Below are 11,588 nucleotides of genomic sequence, written 5' to 3'. Positions count from 1 at the left end.
GAGAGAGAGAGAGAGAGAGAGAGAGAGAAACATCCATCATTGAACCCACAACCTAGGTATGTACCCTGACCTGGAATCAAACCAGTAACCTTTGGTGCACAGGATGATGCTCCAACCCACTGAGCAACACTAGCCAGGGCTGATTATGTATTCCAATCATGTTTTAAAATCTCCCAAAGAGTTTCTAGGCTTGTTTGCCATTTGAAACCATTTATGCCTTTTCACAGGAAATGTCAAGTTTTCTGTAGAGTAAAAATCTTCATCACTTTCCAGGTTTATTTATTTATTTTCTCTCATTGCACACAAATCATATAACATGGGTGAATTTCAGGAGGCCTTGCTTTTTTTAAAAACTTTTATTCACATTTATTTTATGCTGGCTGAACTTACTCTCAGGTCATAAGTTTCTTCATTTTTCTTCTGTGCAACCTCCTCTCTGATTTAAGAACAGTCTGCTCTTTTTCAGTAAGACCATCTCTCTGTGGCAAGGAAAGCTCATGTGTGGGTTAATCCACCCGTGAGCTCTGTAAGTTCTGTGCTGTATCTTGGGAGCTTTGTTCACTTGGATATGCTCAATGACCAGAGAATCTATATCTAAACCCTTAAGTTCAGCACTACTCTCTGCATTTTTAAACTTGTGGAGCAAAAATTCAGCACTTTTTTTTGAGCCACTGACCCTTTGTCCAGACTCACTCTTCGGCCTGGGTACACCTACCAACTCCACCATTGTATCGACAGAATAGGACACATTGCTTCTGTAAAGTGGCATCCTTCAAATACTTGCTGTCTTTTTGGATATGCATACCCTTGATGACCTGGGCAGTGTCACAAGTGTTCTCAAAGTGAACACAAAGATTTGAACCTCTTGATTTGCATGATTTTGTGGGGTTTTCTGGGTCAAGTGAATAGCGAACCATTTTCAGAGGTCACCTCAGGCCACTTTTGGGAAGAGAAGGAGGCTTTCCTGTTTGAGAGGCAGCATGGTGGAGCAGAAAGAGCTTGGATTAGTGAGTGAACAGATGTGAATTTAAATCACAGCTCTGCAACTTGTTAATATTATTTGAGCTCAGTTCCCTATTTTGAAATGAGAATCTCTCATAGCTTTGTATTTTTATTTTTTTTTTTAGAATTTGATGAGCTCATCTATGCAAAGATTCTAACATTTCATTTGACATGACATGCAGTAGGTGGTCAGCGAATGTTCCTTCTTACCAAGATGGGTGGTGTCAAAATATTCTAGTCCAAAGAAAATCCCAAGATAATTTGCAAATTTCTCCATAGCTAAGTTTGCCTCATAGACACTTGGAAGTGCGTGTTGAGTTCAAATTTCATGTTTATTGATGCATTTTAGCTAGCATAAATATTAAGCACTTCCTACATGCTAGGTTTCATGCTATGCAATTTACATTCATTATTTAATCACCATAAATTCCCTATGATGTACCATCCCATCCCATTTTCTAGCTAAAGAGTGCCAAAGCTCAAAATTGAACTCGGTCAATCCACTCCAGAGCTTGTGATTTTATCTATAAGATTCTGACCTCTCTCACTGAAAGACCTAATACAGAAAACTCAAAGGAGAACTGCTGCCTCTGATCATCTAAGTTTCATCAGGGACTTGTAGAACACTTCAGTTCATTTTGCTAAAATCCAGAGCCTGGAACTCAACCATATGAACTTCTTTATATGAAGCAATTTCACTTCATTATATTACATGGCAACTCTAAGATTAAAGACCTAGAATGTACTTTATTTTTCCATGTTTGATATTATCCAAATAACATTTCTGGGATTATAGCATTTAATACCTCTTTCTGGCAGTATTAAACACCAATACCCTAAAGGATTATTCAGGCAGTGTTAAAGATAGGAATTTCGCAAGAGGGGGGAATTTTGATTGTGATCTTTATAGAATCAGGCATAGTTTAGGGACCTGATTTTGATAGCACTGTGTATGTTAGCTTCTATCTTTGACAATACTGATAGATTTTCAAACAAACTATCTCTGAAATAAAAGTATGAACCTCAGAGAATATTTCAAAGGTCAGGAACTATGTACCCAAAATTGTTATGCAACATAATATGCACCAAGTTCACATATAAGGAAATTATTTTTCCCAAGGTTAACTAAGGGTTGAAATCTATCCCATAAGGGAGTTCTATGGCAGTACCCAAAGAAAAACACATGTCTGTCTCACAGCCCACAAAGAAATCCATAGGAAAATATGAGAGATGTGTTTGGAATATTAGTTCACAAATCTGCCTGCCTTTCATAGCACTAGTGGAAGTTTGGATTCAAGAACAATGTGAAACCACAGAGTACCTGTAGCTTATAAATAGTCATCACTTTGCTTGGTTGGTTCCTGCTAACCCTGAATTCCAGCTTTGTGAAATCTAATAAATATGATGGAATTGACCAATATTTTGTGTTAGTATATCCTAGGTAATCTGAGAGCAATGACTCTTACAATGACTTAGAGTTTTCACTTGGCCACATTATTTTATAATTTTAAGTAGCAAATATATATATTGAAGTATACGTAATAATATTGTACAATGCTAAGTATATGGCAGCTGCTCAGTGGAATACTGATCAATTGACCAATATCTCAGAGTGCTAATGATATTTTTATTTAATTTTTTATTGAATTTATTCAAGTGACATTGGTTTGCAAAACCATACAGGTTTCAAGTGTACAACTCAATAAAACATCATCTGCACACTGCACCATGTGCCAATTGCCCCAAGCAAAGTCTTTCTCCATCCCCATTTTCCCCTTCTTTGCCCACCTACACCTATCCCCCCATCCCACTTTCCCTCTGGCTATCAACACACTTTTGCCTGTGCCTTTGTGTTATATTTGTATATATGCATATATTTGTTTGGTTTTGATTAATTCCTTTACCTTCTTTCATCTAGCTGTCATTCAACAGAATGACGTACATCTGTTCCATGTGTCCCTGCCTCTGTTTCTATTTTGTTCATCAATTTATTTTGTTCATTAGATTCCACATATAAGTAAGATCATATGGTATTTGTCTTTCTCTGACTGGCTTATTTCACTTAGTGTAATATTCTCCAGGTCCAACCATGCTGTTGCAAAGAGTAAGATTTCCTCCTTTTTTACAGCTGAGTAGTATTCCATTGTGTAAATGTACCACAACTTTTCTATCCATTCACCTACTGATGGGCACATGGGCTGTTTCCAGTCCTTGGCTATTGTAAGTAACACTGCAATGAATATAGGAGTGCATATATTCTTTTGAATTCATGTTTTGGGTTTCTTCATATATATTCCCAGAAGTGGAATCACTAGGTGAAAGGTAGTTTCATTTTTAACTTTTTGAGGAAACACCATACTATTTTCCACAGTGGCTACACCAAACCGCATTCCACCCAACAGTACATGAGGGTTCCCTTTTCTCCACATCCTCACCAGCACTTGTTTGTTGATTTATTGTTGGTAACCATTCTGACAGGTGTGAGGTGAAATCTCAGTGTGGTCTTAATTTGTATCTCTCTGATGATTAGTGATGCCGAGCATTTTTTCATATGTCTATTGTCCTTTAAAAGGACAGAGTTTAGACAACTCGTAGCCAAAATATCTACATATCCATTTTTAAAAGGCAATTAAGAGCACAGAAAATGTCAGGGGTAATAAACTTCAAAGAAAAAAAGCCATCGGTTTAAAAAAAATCAGTTACACTGAAGCTCTTTAATAAAATACCTTTTTAGATAATTTTGAAATAGTTACAAATGATAAAGAGAGTTAGATAAGGCTGCTTAATTCAATTCCTACATAATGGAAGGGCCCACTTTCACGAAATAAAATAATATAACCTTACACTGATATGGCGGATACATTCTAAGATGATCCCAATAAGTCATTGCCTTGCATAATCCTTGCCCCTTCAGCATGGGAGGCATCTGTAACTTGCTTCTAACCAACAAAAATGGCACAAGTAATAGGGTGTCATTCCCTTGATTTGGTTATGTTATATAGCAATGGCAATGAGAGATTGTTATTCCCATGATTACATTATGTTGTTGTGTTAGATTTCTAGGGCTGCCATAATAAAGTCCCACAAATTTGGTGGCTTGAAACAACAGAGGTTCATTCTCTCACAGTTCTGGAGGCTAGAAGTCTGCAAGCAAGGTATCTGTAGGCCTATGCCCTCTCTGAAGGCTCTAAGGGAGGGATCTTTCCTTGCCTCTTCTAGCTTCTGGTGGTTGCCACAAATCCTTAGTGTGCCTTTGCTTGTAGCAGCCTAACTCCAATCTCAGGCTCTGTTGTCATATGCCTGTCTTCCCTCTGTGTGCCTGGGTGCCTCTATTTTCTTATAAGGACACAAGTAATTCCATTAGGGCCTACTCTACTCCAGTATGACCTCATCTTAACCTGACTAGTTACATAGGCAAAGACCATTTTGCTAAATATGGTCATATTGTGAGGTTCCAGATAGGCATGAATTTGGGGGACACTATTAAACCCAGTACAATTATATATGACTTTATCTTAGCAGACCGGAGGGAGGACCATTTCTTGTTGGCTTGAGTAATAAGCTCCAGGTTTTGAGAGGGCTTATGAGGAAGCCATAGAGCAACAAATTGTGGGCAACCTCTAGGAGCTGAGAGCCACCTACTCCTGGATGACAGCCAACAAGAAAATAGGGGCCTCCATTTTACAAGCTCAAGGAAATGAATGCTGCCAATGACCAGAGCTTGGAAGAAGACCAAGCCCCAGAAGTGAGTGCAGCCCACTGACACTTTGATTGCAACCTTGTGAGACTCTAAGCAGAAGACCCAGCTAAACCATGCTCAGACCCCTAACCTATGTAAACCATGAGGTAATAAATGTGTATTGTTCTAAGCCACAATGTTTGTGGTAATTTCTTACATAGCAAAAGAAAACTAATACAAATGGTATAGTGTTTTAAGGGCTTCAATCACTATACCTTATTTATACCTCCCAAAGCTTCATCCAAAGGCATTTCTTTTAGTTCTAAGTTATGTATACCACCAGCATTTCACTGTTTTCACATGGATCATTGGGAATTACATATAGAACATGAGTGTGCTTAGTAAAAAAAATCACAGAATTTTAGTACTTATGAAGAAAATGAGCGCCAGACATGGAAATTAATTCTTGATCACCAAGGTACCAAGTAGAAAAGGCAAACATGGATCCACAGGTCTCCTGGGATCCAGTCCAAGATTTTTTTCAGTATTCTAGATCATCACCAACTCACTGGGATCCTTTAAGATCCCTAATATCAAATAACAAAAGAGCTAAAAAATAAATCATGAACTCTTAGAAAATGCACATGTCCTGTAGCTTAATAAATGTTAGCAATCATAACTAGCTCTAAGTATCTTCTAGAAAAGCAGCAGTCACATGATGGCACTCAGTAAGTACAGGGTGAGGTACACACAATTGTAAACTTACTTTTGTCCCACCCGGTATTAGATGAAAATTAATATCATGTTTTATGTACTATCACTGTTATAAAACATAAAAGACATGAGCCTATCCCCACATGTGTTGATCTGAAGACAGCACAGCCCTGTCTGCAAACGCCACAGCTGCCACATTGATGTCAGACCCACCTGAGTTTGAATGCAAGGTCTCACATTTATTCATGTGTAAACTTGGGAAATTTCCTCAGACTCTCAGTTGTCAGTTTCCTCATCTGCAAAATGAAGGTAAGAACAATGACCTCCCAGTGTTGGTTTTAGATTCAAACAAAATAAATGCAAAATGCTTGGCACTCACAGGGTGCTCAAGAAATGTCATCCCACTGCCCTTTGTTGATGAGTTTTTAAAAAAATAAAGAGCAGTTTTCCACTTCAGATATTTCTTTGAATTATAATCTATTTCAGAGGCATTTAATGTCAATATACTTTTAATTCTACATTAAGAAACATTTTCTTTGAAAACAATATTCTGTTGGAAGGATTTACTCTTCTTTGGTCTAACCACCCATCTTTCATCCCCTCAACAAGCTCAATAGAAAATAAAGGTCTAAAAAAATCTAGAGAAAAAAAATTTCATTTGACTAGGCCTGAATTCATTGACACTTAGGAACCACACGCAGAAAAAAGGCAACAGTTTGAAGATTCTTAAATTAGTCATTGATTAGGAGTTTACATAATTTAGAGGTAGTAATCCAAAACCTGCTTCAAATTAGATGAGAGCAGAAAAGTGATGTGGAAGTAGTTACTGTTAAACTGGAATTCTTCTGATTGCACTATTTATCAGGTAGTATTTCAGATAATTAAATAGAACTATGAGTAACATGAAAGATTATAGTTATGGTTCATTTTTGCACGGGTCTGTTGAGACTTGGAAATTACATGCAGGCAGAGTTGGAAAAATTCCAACATGGACCATAGTGAATTAGGCAACAGCTGGTGAAGAAGGTTTAGTTTAGGCACTGTCCTGACAGCTGGAGAAAAAGTTGTATGTGGTCCATACTAAACTTCACATTAAAAATTAGCAGTAAAATAATTACAAGTTAATTAGAAATGTACTGTCTTGATTTCAAAGCTTAAACAATCTTCCTTGGGGCCAGTTTAAAACCATTTTAAGGTTCTTTAATCTCGGCTCAAGAGAATTTATTTTCTAGCAGGTGTGCCTTAAAGCTAAAAATGTAGACATGACTTAAAATCATTTCCATGAGTTTCAAGCACTTCCACATGTTAAAAAAAATCATTTCAATATTGCTTGAAACCCACAAAAGGTCATGGGGAGAGGAAGCTGTGAAAAACTTAATCCTGCAAATCTCATGACACATGGCATGATGCAATGGGGTTTAGAGCCAGAAGGCTTGGGTTCAAGCCTCTGCTCTGCTAATTACTAAGTAGGAGGTTTGGGGAAGAATGCATGTCCTTTTCAAATCTTAGTATTCTCATCCAACTTGGGAATGATAACACCTACCTTCCAACTATTGTGAGAAGTAAGGGACCTATATATGGTACCTAGTTTGTGGTTCCCAAACTGCACGAAGGCACTCCAGGACACTGAAGTACACTTAGGGTGCTATGGGCTATTTCAAATTTTCAAGGGAAATACAGAAATATTCAAAATCTGTCAGCCACTGTGTGAACTACTAGCTCAAAGTGGTTCACAGTTTCAACATTGGATCATATTACATTCCTCTCAGTGATGGTATATCTTTGTGAAGCTGGGTTTTGGTGGTTGCTAGACAAAAAGGAAATAGGAGTGAAAATCAATGTAGAACAGGAAATGAGGGTAGTGGTGCCAATCTGATTACAATGTCTGAGAGGTGTGTGGTGCCCAAGAGGCCCACACATCTTTTTAGTAAGTAACTGTGGTTAAAATGAAAATAATTTTTTTCTTTCAACTAGGTATAGTTTTTTCTTAAATATGTTTTTTAAGTTGTTATAAATAGATTTTCAATTGTTTGGACCTAGCCACTCAATTAACAATATAGTTATTTATTTATTTTGGCCTAGGAATCCATGCAAAAAATACTGAGATACTGAAGGTGTCATAAATGGAAAAAAATTAGAGAACTTCTGTAGTGGGTACCAATAAATTCATTTCCTCTCAGACCTGATATTCTTTCACATGATTGAACTCTTTCTCTCAAAATTTAAATAAAATTAGTTCTGTTGTCATTAGTAATGCTCACCACTATTCTCAGATTTTGCAATTTGATGGGGCCATATGATTTATTTTTGACCAACAGGATTTGAAGAGTTTATGAACTCTCCACTCACTCTTCTCCTGTTGAGGCATCTTACTCAGTTGAGAAGACAACAGAGACTCGAGATCTAAGTAGTTTTTTCTCAAGTTACTGTAAGAAGAGTCAACCTGGAGAGTCAACCTGGACTCACTGAGTCAAGCCAATGAGATTTGGTGGTTTGACTAATGCTCAAACTTGTTTCTATTACCCTCTCCACCGTTCTCCTAAATATGGTTTTCTTACTCTTTTTGCAACTAATTCTAAAAGATAATTAGGTAATAACTGGTGCTGCAGAAAATGTGACCTGAATAATAGAAGCCTGGACGGTGGAATACTCAAAGAATAGTAGTTATCGACAGTGTTGGCTAAAACAGCCTGATCATGGAGTGATGCCCCAGATCACAAATTAAAGTAAAAAACACATTCATTCAATCAATGTCAAGCTGTGGCTTATAACATCTTAAGGGTTAAAAAGAAAATTGCAAACATTTAAACAGAATGATTACATTTGGGTATAAGGACATATACAGTAAGATAAAGCTACTTTTATATAAAATGTTGGAACCATAGATGTTCAATGTATTTTCTGTACTCTTGGGACTTTGGCTTTATATCACAAATGGGGAAGGAATTCAAATATTAAATATTTCCAGGGTGGGGTAATTTCTGACTAGGATAGAAGGCATAGAAGAAGTGATCATTCCCAGTAGTTATAGAATGAGAGTAGGAGGAGGAGGCTTTGAAAGTAAAATTTAAATAGGTCACTCAATACCTCAGCTATTATAAAGAAGAAGTGGACTAGGAGGAATTCAGGAAAAGAAGAACTGCATTCATTGATTCATCAATGTTTATCAAATATCTTAATGTGTATTCCATAAATGCTACCAGGTAACTGGGACTTGGTATCTGATTCTAAAGGCTATTAATCTAGCAAGGAGATAGACTTGGAAAGGCATAATCACAACATAATGTGTCTATTACTATTTAAAAACAACAACAACAAAAATGCTCTGGAAGATCACAGATTTACAAGAATAAATTTGCCTACAAGAATCAGTGGTATTTGTATCAAAGAGGAAAGATTTAAGCTGGATCTTAAAAGATGAATAAATGTGTTTAGAATTGTAAAGTTTTGAGATTTTAGCCTATGAGCAAACTCTCATGCAACAGTTTCATGGATGCTGGCAGAAAACTTGAGATTCCTGAATCAAACCGAAAGGGCTTTAACTCAGAGCCATAGTCATAGCCAGAACATTAGCATTTTCCTATACCAGTTTCCTGAGTCCCAATTCCTATGGATGACCCAAAAAGGGGCAAGTAACACTTGCATGCATAGTGGGTTGTATTGCAGAGGAGAAACCCTGAGCTTAGGGTGGCCATTTTTTTTATAATGGTCAATATGTTTATTGCCTGCCCTGTGCTCAGAAGACACTATCTCTGTCTTCTAAGGATGCTTGTCATACAAATATTCTGGCAAAGATAATCCAGAACACTGGCAGTGAGTGCTTCTGCTCACAAGAAGTGCAGAAATGTAAGTAATCCACAGAGAATTATCTCCCAACAAGCGGGGGTTCACCAGGACGGTAGAGCATGATATCTTAGCAGAATGTATAACATATGTGACTAGCCAGAGTTCAAGATACCTTTCAAAGAATGAAGCAGTGGGAGAAGTAGGCAGAGGGTAGTGTGTGTTAGGAAGAAAAAAATAAATCCATAGAATTACATTGGAATTAGATTATTGAGTAAAGAAAAAATATATAAAATGTTAACCTGTGTTCACCAATAGTTTTTCAGTGTTAGCCTCTTGGTAGGAACTCCTTATATTGAATGAATGAATGAATAAATGAATTACCTGCTTTGTCTTGTAAACATAGGGAGCTACCATAATTTTAAATGAAGAGGCAAATGATCATATCCGGTAGCAGTGTGACAAAAGCATTACTGTTGAAATAGAAAAATTTAGTCTATAATTAGGCTTTTGCAATAAAATAGGGGAGATAAAGGAGAAGGACTGAATATTGAGAGGAGTTATTGAATTAATTTAGAAAGACCAACCAAAGAACCTGGCAGTCCACTGGATGTGCAAGTGAGAGTCCAAGAATAAACATGAGTTGTATAGTGGGTTTAGGAGGAGAGGGTTGTTGAATAAATGGTGCTGTCACTAACTGTGATAGGAAATGCAAGAGAAGATGCAAGTTGGAAATACAAAGAACTTGATGTTGGGCTTGTTTCATTTACATCTTAAGAAGATACACATGGCAAATCTGGAAGGATTTCTGAAGCTCCAGAGAGAGAATGACCTGGCAGGAAGTGGTAGGCACTGAGATAATAGCTAAAGACAAAAGAGTGAAAGAAATAACGCAATGACAAATAGAGAGAGAGAGAGAGAGAGAGAGAGAGAGAGAGAGAGAGAGAGAGAGAGAGAGAAGGCTTTCCATATGGGAAGTGCCAACCTTATCTCCCAAAAGAAGTATGTGTGGGAAAAGAAAGAAAACTGGTGAGAATAATTTAGGGTTGGGGGGGGGTGGGCGGGAGGGAGGAAATACTGAAAGAGGTAGAGAGGGAATCAAAAGGATGATACCAAAGACAGTTTCAAAAGGGAAAGTCATTAGCAAGGCGAGTCAAATTGGAGGGGAGCTAAAAAGTACCCATTGGATTTAGCTTTTGAATCATCGTAGATTTCAAGAAAATAGTAGGAGAAGAAGGTAGATTATATAATGAAGCCAGCTTCTTATTTCAGAGGAGAGGGGAGAGGTAGGTTCAATCAAGTTGGCATCAGCTTACCTGGTGTGATAAACTGTGGGGTGAGGGGGGGCACTTTTCCAAATATACGCCTTAAAAAGAACTTTCTCACTGGCACCCATAAGTCATCACCTAAAGTCTCCTCCACTATACATTGCTACTTTGAGTCATAAAGTTTTTTCCCCTTTCAAAGATCCCCTAATAAAATGAAGTTGCTCCTGAAAAAAAAGTAATAGTTTAAACTCTTCCTCTGAAGTGTTAGTTCACATGGATATAACAGAGAAAATGTTCTTAGCAAATGAGACACCAGAGTGGTCTTAGTATTCTAGAAGTAGAATAATGGAGGAAGGGGCCTATTAAATGGGGACCTGTGAGGTCCCCAAAAATCAAGGTACCTATTGGATGATTTGGTTAGAGTCTGGCTAGGCTGTCTTTTTGCTGGCTGGCTCTGCCAAACATTTTATTTTTATTTTTTTACTATTTGAGAACACAGGACAGTTGAGAAAATATAAGTGTGCAGTAGAAGTGAATTTATCTTAAAGCACACAGTAAGTGGTGGAAAGTTACCAAGGTGTTAATAGTTGCTGTTGCTACCCAGACTATCAATTAAAATTTTAAGCTACTGCACTCACTTTAATTAAATCAAGCATGCTTTTCTGGCACTAACCAGGAGTATTTGGCTCATCTGCAGAGCAAGGCAGATCCATAACAAGAGTCTTCAATTTATTAACAGCTGCTTTCCAGGTTACTGAATTAACCAGGCATTTACTGAGCATCTGCTATGTAGCAAGATAGTGTTTGAAGTAAAATAACGATGAATGGGAGTTGGGTATTACTTTAATTCAAAGGTAAGTTTTTGGCTTGTAATGAGGAATTGTATTAAACACAAATAAGATGTTTCCAAGTTGGCCATAATGTTCATCTCATTAGAAACATAAACACTGCTGTGAGGGGAAAAAACTCCCTCGAAACCAGCATATTCAAGATCATCTCCACTAGGCAAATTCTCATGAATATCGACTAGAGAAGAGAAAGAAATAATAGGATATATCATCTCTTTTTTAAAAAAAATTGTCACCAAGTTTCATTTAGTTTTATGATGATTTCTTTAAGTTTCAGAAGCAAATAGAGGCTTC

The 11,588-nt window shown here is 37.2% G+C and overlaps 1 pseudogene; it reads right to left on the bottom strand.

The window, feature by feature from the left end:
* Positions 1–409: 409 nt before the first annotated feature.
* Positions 410–917, bottom strand: LOC106696466 (annotated as a pseudogene).
* Between the last annotated feature and the right edge of the window lie 10,671 nt (positions 918–11,588).

Source organism: Myotis lucifugus, unplaced genomic scaffold (genome assembly GCF_000147115.1).
Source record: "Myotis lucifugus unplaced genomic scaffold, Myoluc2.0 scaffold_17, whole genome shotgun sequence".
In the NCBI taxonomy this organism is placed as follows: domain Eukaryota; kingdom Metazoa; phylum Chordata; class Mammalia; order Chiroptera; family Vespertilionidae; genus Myotis; species Myotis lucifugus.
The sequence above is the reverse complement of the archived record's forward strand: the minus strand, read 5'-3'. Positions and strand labels throughout refer to the sequence as shown.